The 23,964-nt window shown below is 33.6% G+C and overlaps 1 pseudogene; it reads left to right on the top strand.

Annotated features, from left to right (window-relative positions):
• The first annotated feature begins 1,830 nt into the window (after nt 1–1,830).
• Nucleotides 1,831–19,658, top strand: LOC128163429 (uncharacterized; annotated as a pseudogene).
• The last annotated feature ends 4,306 nt before the right edge of the window (nt 19,659–23,964 follow it).

Genomic DNA, 23,964 nt, shown 5'->3' on the forward strand with positions numbered 1-23,964 from the left:
TTATCAACCAATCAGATTTCAGTATTTAACAGGGAAGTATAATAATAGTACATGTTTTACGCGGAAGAGATTTTCCAAGTTATGATGTAATCTTCCGTCCATCCATGAACCACGGCCAGGGAAAAGATTTCAAGTTTTTAAAAGACAAAACAAAAACAATAGACTCGTGTTGATACAAGAATAAAATATAAGAAATGGTCAATATCGTGTGCTAATATGATCAGTTTAATGTAGGTAACTTAAAATATATATATATATATATTACATGTACATTGTTTTATATGTTTTTCAAGCACGCCAATATACATGTACTTCAACTCTAAATAGTAATAGGAATTTGGCCAATTCATACACACCTATTTAAAAAAAAATATTCTATTTAGCGTGAGAGCCAGATTAATGAAAATATTCATCGAAACTCAGTTTGAATTAAAAATCAATATTTGTACACCCCGAGGTTGCATACACCTGCATTCATCTTTACAGTTGGTTCCTTTTGCCGAGTTTTCATTTTTTGTAGACAATGCTGAAAATTGAACATAAATGTAAGTATCATGGAACACATGCACTGTACATAGACCTTAATTTAGGTAATTATTTTATAAATTACATAGTTTGACAAATTATACAATTATATGCATAGGTTTGTGTTCTGAATTTGTAAATGAAAAAGTTTTGAGAATTTTGGAATAAATCTATCAGTCTGTTTGTGCAATTTTGTCCAGGCTAAACCACTGTTTTAGAGAATTTTGGAATGTCAACAAGGTCAACTTTTTATATAAAGAAGCATTATCCAACCCATGTAATCTTAACAATCATTCAAGAATGTGATATCTTAAACACATTCCACATCTTTTGGATGGTATGCATTGTCATTCTTGAATAAGAGACACTCCGATTTCAAATAGTAATGAAAATAATGAAAAATGATCATTTTATAAATTTCAAGAATTTTTTGATTTGATTTGAATTACTTTTGATAATTTTATCAATGAATATTTTTTGATATTTTATATCTTATAACAGAAGGTAAAACTATGAACATCTTAAAAACTTCATAATTTGTCTTGTATACTTGGAACAGCTTTCGAACAGTGAGCAGCTATTCCCCCATGTTCTCCAGAGCTCTTCCTGCATCTTCATTTTGTTTTCAAAAATCGGATTCCACCTCCATGTCAGTTGCTAATTATTTTAAGAACCTCCTTAATTAAATATGCTTATACAGCCTTCAGTAAGCTGGCAAAATATAAATGTTGGAAGTCATGGTTTATTTTTAATCTGTATCAACCTGTATGGGATTTCTTTTTTATCCAAGATAGAACGATAACTTGTTTACAGAACTTTTATTTACTTTATTTATGTAGGTGTGTAATTTTTACATATAATTAATCGCCTTTTATTTTTAAACCCATAGAATACTTAAGCGCAATTAGGCACGTGTACTCCTTTGTTCAGATACAAGTAGGTTAAATAAGTAAACAAATAAAAGAATTAGTAAAACATGGCAGCATGCACTTTTGTTACCCATTATGATGTATTATCTAAAGAATGTAAGAAGTATTACATTACAAGGTGTCATTTAAAAAATGGGCCGCTGAATATTGTACGTGCCAGAAGATTTAATTCATACTAGAAACACAATGAGATTCATGCATAAAACGCTGCATTGGTTTATTTTGAATTCTATACTGTATACAATATCTGTCAAAACTCCTCCATGTAGTTCACTTAAAATTAAGTCATCGTATTAACTGTTTCGTAAGGAAAGGGGGGGGGGTGCAGAATTATAATACACGGGGAATAACTCTAATTGTTTTGAATTCTTGATGTCAGGTGACCACATTCCATACAAGCAAGCTCAGCCATGTTTAAGTTACGTGTAGACGTCTGCATGTTTGATGTCCAATTTGACGAATATGTAAATTGATTGACTATAAACAAGGTTTGTGCCGCTAATAATTGCCTATTTAATAGACAAAAATTGAGATACCTACATTTAATGTTAGTTGTTTTAAATTAATATCTTTCAGATAAGTACTTTCGTTTTAATTTTCTGCATGAGTTGACCTTTAACAAATATATTTTATGAATATATGTTTATCAATTAATGCAAGTTTTATAATTATTCTATCTGGATAAAGCAGGACTGCAACATATGGTTTTCATGTTGGCTCTTAATATATTAACAAATAATACTACATTTTCTACAAACAGTACATTTTAATTTTTAGCTTAATTTTTCATTAAATTTTTAGAAAAGCGATGGATCCTCGTTCTAGTGCCCAGGACGTGCACCGATGTGACCTTTGTGAGACTGCCATAGTACACAGCTACTGTGACTTTTGTCATGTCAACCTCTGCAAGCCCTGTGTAGTAGATCACATCTCAGATGGATATGACAAACATAAAATAGTCCCTTTTAGGGAGCGAAGATCAACTCTGATTTACCCAAAATGTGCGACACATTCACGCAAAAACTGTGACTTGCAGTGCAAGAATTGCAACGACATATTTGTTTGTTCTTCTTGTACTGCATCAGAAACACATAAAGGACATATTTTTGTAGAAGTTTCCGAAGTGTACACGACAAAGAAAAATGCTATTGCGGACGAGGCAAATAAGTTAGAAAAACTTATTTCTCCTTCATATGAAGAAAGTGCACTCGACTTGGAAAATCAGCTTGCCAACCTGGATGGAGGATATGAGAAACTTACGACAGCAATGTCCAAACAAGGAGAGCAATGGCACAGAGAAATTGACATCGTTGTCAATAAAATGAAAACTGAAATCAGTGAGATGAAAGTAAAACACAGAGACCTTTTAAAGAAACACTTAGATGAAATCAAACAGACACAGGCTCTCATAAAACATACATTACTAGCCATTGAGGAACTCAAGAAATCCACTGAAGTATCTCCTACCATTGAATACAGCTCTAATATCAGAGAGTTCAGCAAGCTTCCACCCAAATTGAAGGTTACACTGCCAACATTTATTCCAAAACCATTAGACCATGAAAAGTTGTATAATTTGTTTGGGCAGATCACTCCTTTGTCTACTGCTACAGAAGAGAATGTCTTGTCACTAAACCAACCCAACACTTCAGTGAGAGAACTACTGGATGAACCGGAGCTTGTTGCCACAATACAGACAGGGTATGAAAAGGTTTACAATGTTACCTATCTAAATGAAGATTGTGTTTGGACATTTGGATCGACAAAGGATATCAAATGCTTTAACATTAAAGGTGAATTGCTTCATACAGTTAGCAACAAATCAAAACAACGACCCAATGGTATAGCTGTAGACAGTGAGGGGAATTTACTTTTCATTGACGGGATATCAAGGACAGTGAATAAAGTAAATAATGGAAAGACAGAAGAGTTGATCAGATTACAAGGATGGGGGCCTTCTAAACTGTGTGTCACCTCTAATAGTGATCTCCTGGTTATCATGGTCAGTGATGATTTCACTCAATCCAAAGTTGTCCGTTACTCGGGATCTACAGAGAAACAAACAATTCAGTTTGATGATGAAGGTAAACCTCTGTACTCAGAGAAATTAAAGGCTAAATACATCACTGAAAACAGAAACCATGACATCTGTGTAGCTGACTGTGAGGCTAGAGCAGTTCTTGTGGTTAATCAGAACGGGAAACTCAGATGGAGATACATCGGTCATCCCTCCGTTACCAAAAAGGAACCATTTAAACCCTTTGGTATCACAACAGACAGTCAGAGTCGCATCCTGACAGCAGACCATTACAACCATTGTATTCACATTCTGGATCAGGATGGACAGTTTCTCCGTTACATTGATAATTGTGATCTGGAGTATCCGTTGGGTTTATGTGTGGACAATAATGACAATCTGTTTGTATCAGAAGTTTATAACGGCAATGTAAAGAAAATAAAATTTCTCAGATAGAATGATTTGTTGTAGGTAAAGTAAACTTTGTTCATATCAGGGGTGCAGAACACCTGTATTTCATACTATGTATAAATAAATATTTATATTCAGTGTATATTATTATCATTGCATTGAAAATCTGCGATGTTCAATTTCATGTGAATACACGTAGCCTATCCATGCGTCAAAGGACAAATAAAAATGTCATCACGCACTTTTGAGTTACGACTAAAGGAAACGTTCACACTTACATAACCAATTTGATATTTACTTATGCTATATGATATACTAATGTTATAGTATAAAGCTCACAGTACAATGCACATGAACTTCAGATTACAAGAAATCATGTATATCAACCAGATTAATTAACTGTCTTCGTTTGTACTAAACATTGTGGCGGTAAATGATTCATCAAAATTAGGCATTTTATCCACAGGGACCAAACCCGTTTTAACATTAATTTCAATGTAACCATAAAATTTTCTTCATTTATCATATGGTTACATTGAAATTAATGTTAAAACGGGCTAGGTCCCTGTGATTTCGTCCGCATGGAGGGAACGTGTCGGGGGGGGGGGGGGGGGGGGCTACACGGAGGTGATTGTCTTATAGACAACATGACGAATTACATGTATGTCTACCTGACATTGAAACTACTAGGATCCAATAATCGTTTATAGCATCTCATACATAATGTACATTGATCATAACACACTGTATTCTACAAATTTCACTTCAAGAGAAAGTGATACACAGGTACATTGTATTTTCATTGGGAGTTGAAAGGGTGAAAAAGGGATGTGGGGTGTCGAGGCCTATGTCTTATTTTTAAATGCTATGTTTGACTTTTCCAGGGAGGTTCGGACTCGCCCCCCCCCCCCCCGATCAATTCACTTGTATTTTTATGTCAGTGGACTTTCCTCCTCAGCAGATTTAAAGAAAAATGCAGTTTTGTAATGTTAGATACTTCGAGACTCTGAAAATTATAAAATAGTAGTAACGGGTGGTTTCTTTCCGATCACTTGTTCGCGGTGAGTGGTTTCGCGCCGAGTGGTTTCGCCCCTTTTCAATATTATATAGATATTATTAACGATCAAGGATAACCTGTATTTATCGATTTAAGCAAACCCCAAACAATTGCTAACGTTGTGTTTTATGGAATAATTTAAAATTATCGTGATTTCACCTAATCGAGCTGTCTTAATTAATGCCTTTAATAAACATATCTTTCAGAATACTGGTTCCAAAAAAAAAACCGCGCTAGCGAATTCTTGAGAAACTAATCATTTAGTTCTCCAAATTAGATCGCAATCAAAGCTATTTATTTTACGGTTTCATTGATGGTGGATTAACTGCCGACTAATCAAACTGCTCAGGCGATGTTCGTGCATGTGTATAAAATTATTGTCTAATTAAACTTAATTACTTTCTAAAACATTTAATTTACAACTTATGTATAGATAGAAATAAATTAAATAAATTAAAAACAAAAGCAACAAGCAGTATGTATTGTGGTGTTTATTAATACAACGCGGGCGAATCCACTCGGGGCGTACATGTATTCGGAGCGAAACCACTCAGCGCGAACAAGCGATCGGAGCGAAACCACCCGGATTCATTCATAAGAATCCGGGTGGTTTCGCTTCGATTTGTTAAAATAGTTTCATTTGGTGTCATTTCTATTTCAGTGGGTGGGTCTACTGATCCCAAACTTAACCCCAAGCTGGCCCAGGTTATAGAAAGTGCAAAGAAGAGCAGCCTGGGTGTTGAGACCATAAAACAACTACTTGAAAGAATGGTAGGAAGAATTTTTATTGATATTTGCTGGATTTTGTTACATTCAAATTGATATACAGATTTAAAGATCATGTACATATATATTATTACCGCAGTAATTAATTAATTAAATACGATTACATTTATTAAAGGTTGTTTGATTTTCATAATCTACAAAATAAATAGGTATTTTACAATTTTACACCCGTCATGACATAAAACATATATCATATAATTATATACATGTTCAGTACATGTATATGATTGATAGGAGATGAAATAGGTATTTTACAATTTTACACCCTTAATGACATAAAACATATATTATATAACTATATACATGTTCAGTACATATGATTGATAGGAGATGGACCAATCTAATTAAAATTAGATCTTTGATCCACGCTTTTAATGGATTGCTAAACAACTACTTTGTCATGTTTGTGTACCGATCCATTAACAGTGGATCAAAAATCTAATTTTGATTAGACTGGATATAAACAAGTCTCCCCTTCTCAACATTATCAAAGTAAAGATAATGTTTTGAATAGAACATGTTAGCTACTTTTGAACTTTATTTTATTTGAAAGAAAAATAAAGAATACAAAGATATCATGATAGAAGTTTGTGGACCAGCCAACTCCATTTTCTTGGTTATGGTAGACGCAACGAACCAAGTGAGTGCTCGGACAGAGGTGAAAGCAGCAATGAGGAAACATCCGTAAGTTTGTGTGTTGTTCAGGTAGAAATGGAAACATTATCTATATTAAAGTTTGTATGAGTTGTTAAAGCAGCTATGTAGACATTTTTGTGCAATTCTGTATTAATTTAAGTCAAAGCAGATTACTTAGTCTAGTTGATGAATTTTACTGTACGGTAGCGATCTTCGCCAGCGAAGGGTTTTCGGTCCACTCTGCTCCCCATTAATCCTTGGCAGATCTCATTACGAAATCTTGATGACAAGCTCCGCTTTATGATTGGCTGCAGCCGTGAGTAGCTGATCCAATCGCAGCATTTACAACAGGCGCTTGTCAATAAACGTTTAAAGAAACACACGTGTGATCTTTTGTAATATATTCGGTGCTTTTAACAAGTTGAGACACAAGTGCTTGAGTACATTGCCTCCCAAACGATAGTCTAACCAGATTGCTCTAAAAACGATATAATTAACTGCATTGAACGGAGATTTACAAACTTGTCAAGGCTAGCGTGATAGTATGGGAAGTAAACATAGCGAAAGTAGCCCGGAAGTTGCTTATCCCGTTAGTGTGTGAGTTCCTGCTTATGGCTATTGCTTTTAGATGTTCTATGAGCTGTATTTTATTAAATTTCGTTTGTCCGCAATATTCACGAAGATGATACCTGGTTTTAAAGCATGAATGCTTTCATATATTGGCGACTTTTTCACTCCCAGTACAGGTCCCTACAAATACTACAAATAAAACATTCCTTGCTTTCTTTAGGTTATATCTTCATTCCTTTTTCAGGGATAGACATTAACTTTTCAGTCCACTTGCCTTTCGGGCAAGTGAACTGAAATTCTGACTTGCACGAATATAAAAATTGGTAGCCCGAAATTACGCTGTAGTAAGAAGACAACACCACATTTCTTAATTTTATTTGAGTAACTCACAAATATGATAACCAAATACGTTCCATTTCGTAAGCTCAGTTGCTGGATAAAACACCGATGGACCAGAATTGTTGGCATATTAAATCTTACTAACATTTAGTAACATGTCTTGTTTATTATTTGATGGATGCTTCTCCCCTAACAATTTATTAACAAAAAAGACATTATGAAATAAGATCTTATAAATTCTGTGCGTAAGCAAATAATATAAAAGTACAGTTTTATCAAAAGAATGTAATATAATCATGAGATGAGGGTATAATTTATTTGATCTAGCAGGGCACATAGAATTAAATTTGATAATTGATTATGCGGAAATACTGGACGACATATTTCAAATCAAAACAGAGGCCTTTCCGAGTTTCCATATGCAAAGATGCATAGTGAAAGTTTATTTTTATGTTTTTTAAATTATTTTCACTAAATACTTCTATTAAAATTTTCTCTTGCCAGATCAGACAAGTAAGTTTATAATTTCACTTTCCAAAAATGACATTTTTACTTGCCCCAGGCAACTGGGCAACCGTTAATGTTGATCCCTGTATTTAATAGCATTATTAATTATGTTCCGAAACTCTCTAGTCAACATGCTTATAAGTAGTGTTTATGCTGTAGCGTGTATGTAACCCGTTGTTTCATTCGTTTAAAATGTAAAGTACATATGCAAGGGGCGCAACTCAAGTTGCTCACCATCACATCACCGAGTTTTTGTAATAAGATCTGCCAAGGGTATATGGGGAGCGGAGTGGACCGAAAACCCTTGGCTAGTGAAGATGACCATAGACAATCTAATATTATACAACATAATTTGAGCCAAAACCATTAGCAAGTTAGCATTTCTTTAAGGAATAAGGAATCATTCTTTGAGTATTATGAGGTGATAATTTTGATCGGGACGTGATCAAATCCAATAAAGCCCGAAGGGCTTTATGATAGATTTGATCACGTCCCAACCGAAATTATCACCTCATAATATTCAAAGAATGATTCCTCATTACTTATATTTATATAATTTTAAGCCATTGTATGATTAATAAATTTTTAAATATAAAAAAGCAAATGGCGTCATTTGAAGTTATGGGTTATATAGTACAAAATTGATACGTAGTGTTATCACAGGCAAAGACACTGAAAAATGTAAATATATATGAATAACTCTTAACTTCTAAAGTTAGATATCAAAATACACTAATAGTCTTGTGTATTTTAATAATCATCTCATGTCCATATTTACCACTATAAGATCAGTATAATCCCTTTGACCAGAATTCAGCTTTAATTTCATGCTATGATTTTAATACAGAGTGAAAGTCAGCACCTCCCCTTCCAGTTTTCACTTATTCAAGCAGCAGGGAATTTTGTACGTGACCCCTGACCCCGGACGCCCCAACCTTGACCTTGAGGAGATTGCCATCGAGTGTGAGGCTGAGGACGTAACCAAGGAAACAAATGAAGAAGGTCGTGAAGTGATCAAGGTTAGTCTTGAGTTCTTGTTTGCTAAGACCAAAAAATAAAAATAAATGTTTCTCAGGCACCGCTGCTTCAGACCAAATGATGTTGCAATAATTACATTCTCTGATAATTGGAAAGGGAGAAAAAACTCAATTTTAGGCTTAAATATTAATTTATTTCCCTTTGCAACTCTTGCAATTAAAAAAAAAAACCTGCCTACCTCATTAGATTTTGAACATTTTGTTCGAGAACCAATACATTAATTTTGTTTGCCTGGTCTAACCTAAACAACCTCTCCACTCCTAATTTCAGAGGGGTATTTTTTTTTATAGAAAAATTAGATAGGAATAAATCAACTGAGCTTCAATGAGTTCAATGATTTAGTAATATAGATATATAAAGTAAGATATTGACATTTAAGGGAAAAATGGGGAAATGAATAATCGGTTCTCTCTACTATTTAAGATTATAAATCTCTTTTTTCCATTTTTAGCCGGGCTCTGCTGAAAGCAGAGTTCTGGCTGTAGGCGGGCAAATCGCCAATGTTACTATAAATAGCACAACTTCAAAAGTAAACAAAAAACCAAACAGCGTCAAACTAAAAGCTTCCGCTACACCAAATAGTTACACAAAGAGCCACGGTTTGTCAAAAGTGTTAGCATTTTGTTTCTTTATTTAATTTCAAGAGAATTGTTTATCTTTTTTAGTTTTCTTATTAATAACGTGTTTTAAAAACAAGACTATGCATTTTGGACACATACGATGCGCATGAATTTTCACGTACTACTTTGCTGCGCGTTGAAGAAATGTATATAACGCTTGTTGCAAAATTCAAGGGAGCAACTGTTGAACTTTTTTCTACTAGACAGACATATTTTGTTTATAGCTGCTTACAAAATTTGGTCGCTCTCTGACGCTTTTCCGACATTAAAAGCATGAGAGAGGGAGAGAGAGACAGAGAGAGATTTTCAGTCTTTACTACACAATATACATAAAGACACACAAAAAGAGACCGGCTTTCAGTACCTCAGTACTTTGATTTTTTTTTTTTTTTTTGGGGGGGGGGGGGGGGGGAGGGGTTAAAAAACTTAAAGTACACATCTTATACAACTTGCATTATTTATTATAAATGCAGATTTACTTCAAAGGAGGCATGTAGTCAACAAATTAACCATCACATCTACATTTTATTTAAAAAAAATGAATGGTATAATATAACGAACATTTAATACATGCTAACTACACCCCCACCCCACCTACCCATGATAACACTCCCCCCCCCTTTTCACACTTAGCTACTTCCTGTTTTACTTTGGATCTGTTAGTGACTTACTATAAGTGTCTTTAGACTTTTTATCGAAGAGCTGATATCTTTTAGATCATTCTGTAAAATTTTCTTTGGAATTTATATTTTAATAGTTTTTGTTTCATTTTAAAGTAATGTTGTCTATTTTGCTGTTGTTTTAGATGATTGACCACTCTACTACCTTTTACAATAGGTGCCCCTACAGATTCACAAAGTTCCAATGTTGAATTTCCATGACCCCGATTGAGTGAGTGCACAACTTTATGTATTCTACTTTCAAAATTTCTACTACTTGTAATACATTTTGGAATGATTTTAAATGTGCCCTATTCACAGATTCAGATTTTTGTGTACAAGTGTGATATTTAATTCTAGATTAAGATTATTATGACCCAAAGTCAGATTTATACAGTCTTTTAACAACCAGATGTCTTCTTCTGTCATGCTTAATTCAAAATCACGAGGCAACACTGAAGAGTTCCACTTGTTGTTTTTCAGTCTGCGACAGGAGAAGGAATGGAGGTGACAGGACTTTCCGCCCTGTCCTTGGTAGCAGCTGATGATGGAAAGGACAGAGTTGACATGGCTCATTTCATCAAAGGTAATTAAGTCACTGGAGAAGTGTTTGAAGCAGTTTTCGTACTCGGTCCTGCATCTAAGCTTCAGATCGAGGGCAAATCTTCTCTGCACGGATTCTCTCATAGCTTTTGTTCTTCCAGGGCTGCGTTCAAGATCGTAGCTGCTACGTAGGGCTACGTAGTTGAACGGTAAGCTAGCCTAGCCGCTACGTAGATATTCGTAGCCTAAATATTTTATGCTAGGCATCAAATTCAAGATGGCAATCTTAGTTACCACTTTGTAACAAACACGAAATCAATTTATTTAGTGATATTTTATTCATCCTTTAAGTTATAATAAATCTTAACATGTATATTTCCGCTTGAAATCAACAAATTATATCGATGTAATTAGTCTTTAGTTGAAGATTTCCAACTTCAAATTTGAGACCTAGCGGCTAACCTAGCAGTCCGTTCAATAGACCTAGAAATCTACGACCTAGCGGCTAGGTTAGCTGCTACGATCTTAAACGCAGCCCAGGAAACATGTGGCTGCTGAAAAGAGCCTTAGCAGTCTGTTTTCTTTGAGAGTCAAAGAAGTGGCGCAAGTCTTTGAGGTTTTCAATCATATGCCCTTGCTTTTCAGATGCACCGAAAGCAGCGGCACTATCTCCATCACTGGTGAAATGGGAAATAATGAGTGGACGGTCATCACTTTGCAGCTCACTGATGCATTCCACAGCCGATCTCTTTTCGTCTCCAATGGTGGTCTCTGGAGGAATGGTTGCAGTGCAGTCTTCATGTCCGGGGCAGGTAATTTCCTTTCCCTTGGCTCTAAGATGGGTGCCTTTCTTTCACAGTTTATTGCCACAAAACACTGCCATAACATTCTTCTTCTTGGTAACATTTTCACTTAAGGTGTATGTCACTTGTGTGGCAGCTTGGAATGGTGTTTTCCCGATCGCATTGACAAATCCACATTTCTCGTTAAAGCTGCTTGGTCCAATTTTTTTGTAATTACAGTATCAAATTTTTTTTCATACAAATCATTTATCTTAGAACGTTATGGACTTTCTCCTATTTACACCAGCAGAATCAGTCTCCTTTCAAAGTTAGAAATATTCAAAATAAATGAAAATAATTTCTCTTTGGGCAAACGAAAAAACAAACCAAAATGCATCACGGGAATGTTTAGAAAAGGAAACCGCTTGGTTTCGTCCCCCGAATGATTGGGGTTATTCAACCCGCTTGCTATGCATCGATTGTAAAGAAAGCAGACTTTAGAAATATTAGCGAACAAAACGTACACATGTTGATTTGTAATTTGTCTGATCATTTCGACCTTTATTTAAAGCGATGCCAAATTCGTAATACAACCATACCCGTCTCGTCGTCAGGGGTAAAATTTAACATGAGGCGAAATAACGCGTTACCTTTTAATGTCGTTTGTTTTTGTTAGCAAATTTTGTATGTATTTTTCTTCATTGAAATTTGGCATAATTGACGGGTAAAATTACTGCAATGCCTATTATTATACATATACTAAGCATAGCCATCGTTTAAAAGCGTGCATAAAATTTGATATAAAATCGGACCAAGCAGCTTTAAGCTCTTGAATGCCCTGCCTTGTTTTCTTCATGCTGTTTTTGTTCACATCAGTGATGATTTTGCATACTTTGTTGCAGGTCTGATGAAAGTTGGTGGCTGATGCTGGTTTGATGTTTGCGCCAAGAAGCATGCCACGCATACCCTCTGTTGTAAGGCTGGTACCCAAGTGACCGACAGCCATGGCAACATTAAGCTGTGCGGCTCTCCGTCCCCTTCCTGATCGACTGACTTCCTCGTACAGCTTTTCACTGTGACTGGTGTAATGGCACTTCTTACATCGAATGGAAAAGATCCATGCAAGGCCTCTCTTTTCCTCCCCATGCTGGTTCCAGTCCAGTGAACCGTCACAGTCCAGTAATTTCTGTAAGTGCTCTTTAAATGCATGGTTCCAAATGTAACGGACCTGAGTGCTTGCTATTGCACAAGTATATATATGCAATCCTGCACGAGAATAACCAGTGAATTTAATTCTACCAAATTACGAATTTCTCGTAAATATTGCCCCTTTCGTTAAAACACGAGAATTACCTGTGTTTGGACTCGTATTTAAGTTATTACCGAGGGTAATTAAATATAAGACTTATTTAAAGTTTATGTAAATTTATTCAACAAAGAAATTAAAAGACGTATAACTAATCAACAATAACAACTACACCTACAATTAATTCACTGACAATTGGCAATTACCAAAATCGAACAGTGATACTACAGCACAACCTTCGTGTGTACGTTAATTCAATAAAAGGGGGGGGGGTGCACTAAACGAGAATGACCCAATTAGTGTACAAATAAATATTACCAAAATCGAGAAAAAATCTAGAATTACCAGATTATATCTCACTTAACTGTTAACGCAAAACTTTGCCAATTATTTTCAACAATAAATATGAATATATGTATAAATTATTCCTACTGTAACAATATTATAAAATATCGATAATTTAGAATAATAAAATTCCAAAGAACTATTAACGATTACTAATTATTTAATCGGTAAGACTTCAGAGATTAACCCTTTGTCTAACCGTAAATAAAATGAACTATGTCGTCTGTATCGAAATTAATCCAATATGAACTCCCTAAATATAAATTAATATCGTGTAAACGAGATTAGCTCTTAATACCACGATGTATTAAAAAAATAAATTATTCAAAACCCCTTATTCTACCTAAAAAAATCGAAGTAGTTAAAAAACACCCTCTAACCTCAATTGCTAAACCCCAAGTCCACCGGATGGAGTGGTCTCCCCTTTTTATATACATACGGATTCCCCCCGGTGACCCACACGCTTCCCTAGGGATCACCGGCAGTCACTGGCAATAACATAGACTAATGTATAAAATATGATTCAACAATTAAATTAGGTGATTTACACAACACATGACAAGTAAAATTATAGCAACCTAGTGCACCAGTTATGATTTGCATCGGGCGTGATATACTGAAATTCCATAACACTAATGGCGGTATGACCGTATGTAAAAACGAAAAGTACATGCTTGGAAAAATCATGAAAACATTTAGAGTGGAGTTTGCCAACGAAAATAAAAGACCTGGAAGATTGAAATACAATCAAATAATCACGTTCATCTGATGCAGTAAGTAATAATAGTACAGATTATGACATCTCGCTGTGAAATGCAAATGGTAAATAAGGGGGACATGTCAAAAGTGTAGTACATGCGTGTGCAATATCAAAATACAATTCTATATCGTGTCACAATCGTCACAGATAGTTTAGCAGTTTTCTCTTGATGGAGTACTTTGTAAAGTCTGGAATTGGGGTTCAGTGACTCTGCATTCATGTAGGAGTCTACCGGCTGCACTTCACTCTGCCTGGGTTGCAAAATCTTCATTTGACTGCTTCTACGCTAAGCATCGCTTACTGTGAATATTCCATCCTTCAGCTGCTGTACAAGGTCCTGAAACTCTTCTTTACTCAGCCTTCTTATAGGACATAGACACTGCACTGGGCTGGTGGTCCCTGTACTTTTCTGGCCCTTGTTGTGAGGAATGCTTCCTTTTTTTTTACTGATGTCGATGCAGCCACTTTGGTCCTTTCTTTGGCATGATTTATATTGAACTGTACACTTGTAGACTTTCTAAGAATATGATGTTGTGTGTGGTGCCAATTTTTAAGTATAATTGTAAACTTTCATACTGTTTATTTATTTTAGAGCTGCCATGTCTTCTAAGAGGGACCCCATCTTTGATGACTGATGGAAAAGCTTCATCACCCTCCATTGCTTAAGAACCCCTTATCTTAATCACTAGCCATTAATCAGTGACCACCGTTATCAAAGTTCCAAGGTACTTTATTGAAGACTCTTCTGGCACTATTTTTTCCAGTCTCTGTCTTTGTCTTAGAATTAAAATTAACAACTTTTTGCTGATTAATTCTAATGTTCAAGTCAACTTCCTTTTTCCTAGCTAATTAATGTCTATTAATTAGAGCTGAATTTTTTTTAAAGCACATACACATAAACTCTAACATTTCAGGTTTCATTTTATTCCAAGCTCTTTTCACAACATCTTACTAATCAAATTTTATTTAGCTTTGAAAACATGTATTGTAGATGAATTTTAACAGAAATTTACTCCAGATTTCAGCAATCTGTTAAGAAGAGTTATCTCCTACTTTTTTAATCCCTTCCCGTCAAAAGTAGATTTTTATACACTAGCATATTGGAAATAGATACCTACTAGACATTTACTGCATATTTCATTAAATTTCGTGAACTTTTAGTTGACTTAAAGGTCTTACGCAAGGAAATAGCCAATCAAACTGAACTTAGTCAATTGTAGTTCCATATATATAGAGACAATTTCTTTTCTTTCTTCCTTTTTGGCCTATAGTATTGATTTTAGACCCAGTGGCTAGGAGAATTATTACTTTAGTGGAATTGTCACACAAATTTCAATGGAACTATTTTTTTTAGATGCGCATGATGCAACTTCCTGGATGGTGCTGAGCCTGTTGGTCAACATGTGGAACCCCTGTGTACTTGGGGGTAGGTATGTTTACTCTCAATTATCTCTCTTAGAAACCGCATAAGGCGTTATTTTTCTGATGTAAAATTTTTCTTGAAGCATTTAACTATAATATCTCTATCATGAATTATATGCTGAGAGTATAGTTAAATAATTAACTGAATTAAAGCTTTATAGTAACATATAGTGAAATTAACTCCTTGTGTGAGACCTTAAGAGAAACATGTAACTTTTGTTTAAACTGCATTATTTCTAATTTCAGGAGTTGTCTCCCTTGTTAAAGTTAAACAATGTGGGATGCTGTCTTGTCACCAACGGTGAAATTTGACACCTGTATACCCGTATTTCTACCAATCGTCTCAGTCCTCTTTGTTGTGTACATCAGACAGGTAAGAAATTAAGTTAATGGAGGAAAGGGATAATGTACCTTAAAATACATTGCATACAGTGCAACTGTTTAAATCAACTTACTTATCACTCAATTTTTCAATAATCTTTTTAGATTTAAAGATTATTGATATTGTTGATTGAATTAGTATTACTGTATTAATTAGAATCCAAATTAGAAGTGCATGCATTTTGAATCGTCACCTCTGATACTTTTTCATCTGCTTGCTAGAAAAATATCATCACAGTGACATTATTCTGCTAGTTATAGAATTTCTTTTCCAAAACATGCAACAAAAGTATTGACAAAAAAATTGTGTGTTTATAAGATTTTTAAACATAATCAAATATTATGGAATTTTTATGTTGTAAAAACTTTTTGTCTTTCAATATTTTTGTTTTGTTTAATGAATTTAAGACACTTAAAAGCCTAGAATCATTAACTTTCATGTATGTTTCAACAAAGACCTGAATAAAAGTAAATGACAAGCAAATTTTATATACTGAACTTTGAAACATCCTTTTATATTTCAATCCTATGTTATTCTTAAACTAATGATATCACAGGTCGCCCACGATGGCCGGAGGTCTTTTCTCCATCAGTAGAGAATATTTTACGGAACTTGGTACCTACGACCTTGGAATGGATATTTGGGGAGGAGAAAACTTAGAACTGTCATTTAGAGTAAGTAGGATCCTGGACATGGCACCAAATTTCTTTTTCTTGTCCATTCTCATATGTTGAAAGAACATTTACTGTTTGTACCGGTAATATAATTTAAATTCATGTTTGATGAATCATAACATTTTTCAAAACTCATTTTCTGTGGTACTGTTTTATAACTGGTTACTATGAACTATTATGATATCATGACAGTTTTGTATGATTTTATTTTTCAGTTTGAAGGTCTGGATGTGTGTAGGTACCTAAGAAATCATTCCATGCTCTCATGTTAGTCACATTTTCAGAAAGAGAAGTCCGTACAAGTAGAGGACTGGTGTCAACGTTGTCAAGAAAAACTCAATCCGATTGGCCGAAGTTTGGATGGACGAATACAAGAACTATTATTATGAAAGATTCAACTATGATCTGGTATGGAATTTCAAAAACTTCTTTTGATTTTTAGTTCCCTGAATGTAAAACTGAAGGAGAATAATTGTCTGTCTGTCAGTTAGTCTGGCCAGGCCCTCTTGGTTTGCAGCCTATTTTTTCTACATGGTTTAAAGAACTGATTCAGAAATAAAAATGGGGACAGCTGGTAGATTACATGTTTTGGTTGTGCAATACTCTCAAAATGTTTAATTTGTTATGATTAAGACATTTTTATTTCACTTCGATTTATAATATATGTTTTGTTTCTACCGTTAGAATAAGAGTTTGAAAAATGACATACTCATGAATAACAAATTGAGGATATTCATTTGGAAAATGTAATTTGTATAATATAAAGTCAACAATAATCTAATTAAACAAATTTAGATGAATAATAGATAAATACATTGTTTTCCATAGGGAGATTACGGAGATGTCACCGACAGAAAGAAGCTTCGGGAACGTTTGCAGTGCCATAGCTTTGACTGGTTCGTCAAAAATGTCTACCCAGACCTGTTTGTTCCAGGGGAAGCCATTGCTTCTGGAGAGGTACGAAAAATAGTATCATAATTTTTTTTGTGTCATCTTTCATTGTTTTCACGTTTTTTTTTAATACAGACAAGAATGAAGTAAACAAAGAGCTACTCCTGTGCCATATTTGATATTTATGGCCCTAAGAAATAGACTTGCTTTAATTTATGTTGCAGCTATATTGAATTTCAATGTTGTATAGGTCAGCCACAACAGTACAGTTAATTTTCTCAAAAAATTCCTCCTTTTACTATTATAAAAATGATGTCATAAAATTATAAAATATCACCATAATAAAAAAAAATGACAAAATTATAAATAAAATATAGCAGTTAAGACACATTCTTTACACGAAAAGAAAAGTCACATGATAATCAGGTTATTTAAAATGTGAGCAAAACTATGATAATACTGCATAACAAATTATATATATTTATCTTGTTCAACACATGTACCCACTGCCATTGAAGTCTAATATATTAGAAAATTGGCAATTTCAAAGTTTGCATAAATTATAATGTAATGTAATGCATTGGTTACAGATCCGCAGCAAGGCTAAGCCGATGTGTATCGACAGTGCGGTGGATAACCACAACTACCACAAACCAGTCAACATGTGGCCTTGTCACAACCAGGGGGGCAACCAGGTGGGTGTGGTCAAATTCACAGATATTGATTGATTTATCAATTGATTTAATTTGATAAGTATTTTATTCAAGTATAAATGAATACATTGAATTGGATTGAACAGCAGGTACAATGCCTATAAATCTTCTCTCCTAAAATTATTTTAAATTATGAATATGATTATAAACACTAAAGTTACAAATTATCAACTATTTATTGAAATTGGTTTTGTAAAAATAAATTGTCCTTAGTAGTACTTAAAATGTCTTTTTTTTAAATCAAATTTCATGATATGTTTGAGATTTACCTATAATGTTATGGTTGAAGGGTATACACTAATTCAATGAAGATTTATATATATTAAGAACAGTATAGTATTTAAAGTCTGGAGTGCAAGATTCTTTGGCTTTTCAAATCCGACAGGAATTGATGATTTTATTGTATAATTGTAGTATTGGATGTTGAGTAAGAACGGAGAAATCCGTCGAGACGATGGATGCCTTGATTATTCCGGAGGGGAGAGCGTCATTGTTTATCCGTGCCACGGCCAGAAAGGAAATCAAGAGTGGCAATACAGAGAGGTAGGTCAAGGTCAAATAAAGAAAAAAAATATCATAATTTAATTACTGTGGAATCAATAAATTTAGTAGGGGGCCATTTTTCATGGTTTGCTTAAATTTTAAAGATTCATGGGGACTTAATTTTGTGTATTCTCTAAAACCTTCAACGAAAATATGGCTTATTTTATCCTAACATATAAATTTATGGAGGATGTTAATTCTTGGATGAGAGGTACCTACGAATTCCACGAAAATTGAGCCACCATAAAATCTTATGTTTCCACAGTTATTTGTAGTGACTTTATATTTGCAGTAACTTTAATCCACGATATACTTAAAATAAATGGTTTAGGATGATCTATAAAAAATACTGTTATTCAGATTTTTATCAACAATTTTCTAGGGATTAAATGTTTTAGAATGACTTATATTAAAAGGACTGTTTACGGAAGATCTTTTATCAACTTTTATAAAAAAATAAAAGTTGTACACGATAAAAGTTGATTAAGAATATTGGCTCCATCAATTAAAGTGGGGTGAATAGTACATGCATACCTGTACATTCCTTTTCATATATTGTAACTTTCATGAACAGGACAACTCCATTTACCATGCCAACACACAGAAGTGCATGGAGACCAGCGTGGACGGACAGAAGCTGACCATGAAGACCTGCACAAGGATAGACAGACAGATCTGGACCTGTAGGAATTATATTGTTCACATTCTGCGATAATTATACTTGTCATTCAGAGAATTCTGTGATTTTTTGCCAAACATTCCTGCCCCATTGTTGTTGATTTTGCTCAGAGAATCACAAACTACACAAAAAGTTGACTTTAAAGTTGATTAAAGGATATGCTTGTTTGTTAAAACTATCTTAAATTCTATATCTGTGTTTTAATTGTGGGCTACAAAATATTTTAGCAAATTATTCAAAGCATTGTTTTTCTTGTTGAAGATTGTTCATGCATGTGTATTTATTTATCACACTTTTTTTTCTTAAAGAGAATATTTCTTCAAATAGCTTCAGTATTTTTTCTGTATATCGGTATCTTGATGGACACAATATACTAACATAGCCTTATCTTGAAGTATTGTTCAATGTATAACTGGTAAATAATGCAGACATGTTAAGATCCAAAAAGGAAGTACATGTATATTTATATTTTGTTGTTTTTTGCAATCTTAAACCAATGACTCAAATTTTAAATAAGAATAAGTATATAATTTCTCTTGGGCTATTTACCTTTTTAGAAGCAAAAATACCCCTTTATCTCTTAAAAATTCCAGTTAAACAAACAATATGTGATCTACATTTGTGGGATTTTTCAAGTGTATATGTATTTGGCATTTAGCTTGGTTTTAAATATGTAGTCAATTTGACAATATATTATTGATTTTGAATTCTTTTTGAAAAGCATCTATGAATACATGAAGGAGAAATCCAGATTGTCAAACTTTAAGCAGATAGCATGCATTTCTTACTGCATAGACCCAGCTAAAGGTCTTGGACAGTTTTGTTGTAGAATTTTAGGGGTCCAAGCTTTAAACATCCCTTTATCCAGCCTTTATTTGCAAAAAAATATGCATATATATTATGGACATGCCATCGACCTAAGGTCGAACTGTGTGTCTGCTTAAAGCCCTTAGTATAGAAAGAAAAGTCTCCTTTATACGATACATTCCATGTTTGTTTTTTACTTTGTGTATAATGAAGAGTATATATTTACTTTGATGTTGTTATATGCTATTGAATAATGTGGAACGTGTTTGGTTTTGTATATTTTAATGTATATATATGTAAGAATTAGTATTACATACTTCTTTAATTAGTACCAATGAAATCCAATACCCATTGTGTTATATATGTGATTCTGTAGAAGTGGGCGAATATTTGAGATAATTAACTTAATTGGTTATTTCTTGTTTTTTGTTTTAGAATGTATGTATTAATTTGCATATGTTACACGTACTAGAGGCTGTGCCCTGTAATGTGTATTCTGACCAGATATGACTGACCAGATTATATAAACCTCCCTCTCTCTCTCTCTCTCTCTCTCTCTCTCTCTCTCTCTCTCTCTGTTGAAAGGAGAGCAAGAGCTAACATAGGTTAATGTTGAAAAATCATAACTGGATACCTAAATTATCTGTCACCTGTTTTCTTCAGTCTGCTGAGTTTGGTTTAGAATTTGTTCTGTTTGCTTTACACATGTGGTTGATCTGCAAATACAAGTTAATTGGAATACATGTAATCAATTTTGAAGCGCATTTACATATGTTTATCTATCAAACACCTGTTTTTGTTTACAACAATCCTACTTAAGGAGGGTGGGCGGTTAGCAAATTATCCATTAATTCTGTTCCAAAAAAAGTTGATGGTAATATGATATTTTTGGCTTGTATCTAGTGAAACAACAAATTATCTAACAGATCTGTCTAAAACAATTACCTGTATTATATTATTTTTGGCTCATAACTATTATTAACAAAAATTCAAATCTTTTAGCTCTAAAATGTTAATATTTTGCCTAATTCTCTGTATAGAGCTCTTTGTTTCAAGAAGATTATTATAGTCTAAAAATGGCAATGACCAACAAGTCCTACTTAATGAATTTGGAACTTATGAAATTGCTTTAAAAAGACAATATCCTCAAGCTGTTGAGCAAAATCATTCTGATCAGCATGTGTGAAATTAATATGAATGCCTGTTTTTCAATCTTCACATATGTTTTTGAGAAATAGTAACGCAGTTAAAATGGCATTCTGATTTTTGTTTTAAATATGTATAAACTAGTAGTATGTGTCCATGCATGAGAAGATCTTTTTTTTAAATTTCTCTCTATTCTGAAGCACAATCCATGATACATTCATTTATTATTGTTACTTAACAATTTTATAATCAGTTTGCATTATGTATTCTTCATTTCAAGTCATATAGAATGACTGAAAACTAAACCTGTGTGATCTATAGGTCAATTTAATCTCATGTATTATCCTTCAAATTTACATGTTGATTTTTGAATAAGTATTGATTAAAACTGTATTCTTTTTTTCTCTCTTTCTAATTTTTTTTAAAAATAATTGTCTATATCTACATAATGATGTTTCAGTATTCTTTACTTTTCAGTATATTAATTAAGACTAGAATATTTGCTATTTTAAAGCTTTCAAGTCTTGTTGATGTTTCATAAAAGAATACATTATTAACTGAAAATGTATAACTTAATCTGCTTGTTTTCTTTTATATTGTCTTTTATGGTATATACCATATGTTTCAAATATATACATGTATCTAATCAGGTGCATCAATATAATTGTCAGAATTGAAAAAAAAAATGCATTGACTGTATTATATAAATGTAAAACCATCGTTTTATTTTTTTTTTTCAATGTCAAAAAGGGGGGAGGGGTCATTTAGATGTATATGTATGTATCAATTCTGGTGCACATCAAAAAAGGATAGAAATGCAATAAATATGTGCACACTTGTATAAACTTATCAGAATTGCAAGTCTGTAAAGATTATCTGTAATTTTTTTTTTCAGAATGTGGTATATACATATGTGTATTATATATAAAGATTAAACTGGTGGTGTATGACAGGGGAAGCGAGGGCTGGTAACCAGCCAAGTGTGCCTTAATGAAATCAACTTACAAATGATACTGGTGTTTTGTTTTTTTACAACCGAATTGAAATCTGTAACAAAACAGAACTGTGACATATTTCGATATTCTGCATGTATATAACGTAAAAAATAGGGCAACAAACAACCTTTAACTGGGGGGGGGGGGGATTAAAACAAGATAGATGATTAGACTACGGTATGTCGAGATGAAGGTGTAACTAAATAAGGTAGTGACCATCTGAAAAGGTAAAGTGCGAGTCAGATAATGTAAAAGGGGGAGATAGTTTGCTTTGGGCAAGGATTGCTATTATGCCATTTCATGATTACCACTCTAGATCAAAGTCCATGAGTTTTGCAAATCATTCATTTATGCTCATCCTGACCGGGGGAGGGATAAGTACAAGTATGACCAAATAGAGGCAAAGGAAAAGAGAAAAAAATGTTGTTTCGACCTTGACATTAGGAACAACTCATTGCACTCTTCATGTTAACACTGTAGATGAAGAATGAGTCTCATAAAAGGCAGAGAAAATATTCTTGGACAAGGATTTTGCATGGAGAATTCATACGACCTTGACCTCTGACCAAGTGACCTCGACCTCTGGCTATAGAAACTTCAAATCCTCAAGATGATATGAGTATTCTCTGTGTGAAACTTTGACTGTTTGAGCCAAGTAGAGAACAAATATGCTCCTGGCTAGGATTTACCCAGAGATGTGATATGACCTTGGTTCAAGGGCATTGTTCATTTGTTACGAAAATAGCCGCAGATCTGTATACTAGCTCTTTGGTTGAAAAAAATCGGATAGACAAATCAGTTTGTCTTTCCGAATTTTTTCAACCAGGGAGCTACAGATCTACTGCTTTTACGAAGGGACACCCTCTTGGTGAAGTTTGAGCAATACAAAATGGCTATAGAGGGGACCAAACTTCACATCTTTATGTAAAGGAGATTTCCATGTATTGTTTGGTTGATATTCCCCCCCAAAATGTATTAATTTGTACAACACATTAAACATTACGTTTTAAAAGTCATAATCAGCAGTAAATGGGGTCTGCTTTCAACGTCATTTAAACTGGTATGCTTTTCGAATACAATTATGCACATTAATACATGTTTTATGCGGAAGGGATTTTCCAAGTTATGATGTAATCTTCCGTCCATCCATGAACCACCAGGGAAAACATCTAATTTTTTAAAAAAGACAACAAAACCATAGTCTCTCGTGTTGATACAATAGAATATAAGAAATGTTCAATATCGTGTGCTAATATGATCAGTTCAATATGGGTAACTTTAAAAAAAAAATATAGTACATGTACATTGTATTATATGTTTTACAAGCACGCCAATATACATGTTCTTAAACTCTAAATAGTAATAGGAATTCGACCAATTCATACATACCTATTTTTAAAAAAATTATATTCTATATAGCGTGAGAGCCAGATTTATGAAAATATTTATGGAAACTCCGTTAGAATTAAAATCAATATTTTTACACCACGAAGTTGCATATACCTGCATTAATCTTTACAGCTGGGGTTTCGTTTTGCCGAGCTTTTTTTTTTTTGTAGACAATGCTGAAAATTGAACATAAATGTAAGTATCATGGAACACATGCACTGTATGTAGATCTTAATTTAGGTAATTATTTCATAAATTACATAATTTGACAAAAATACTATTATATGCATAGCTCTGTGTTCTGAATTTATAAATGAAAAAATTTTAAGAATTTTTGAATAAATCTATCATTCAATCTTCTGTTTGTGCAATTTTGTCCAGGCTAAACCACTGTTTTAGAGAATTTTGGAATGTCAACTTCCTATATAAAGAAGCATTATCTGAGCCATGTAATCTGAACAATCATTCAAGAATGTGATATCTTAAACACATT

This window comes from Crassostrea angulata, chromosome 9 (assembly GCF_025612915.1).
Source record: "Crassostrea angulata isolate pt1a10 chromosome 9, ASM2561291v2, whole genome shotgun sequence".
NCBI lineage: Eukaryota > Metazoa > Mollusca > Bivalvia > Ostreida > Ostreidae > Magallana > Magallana angulata.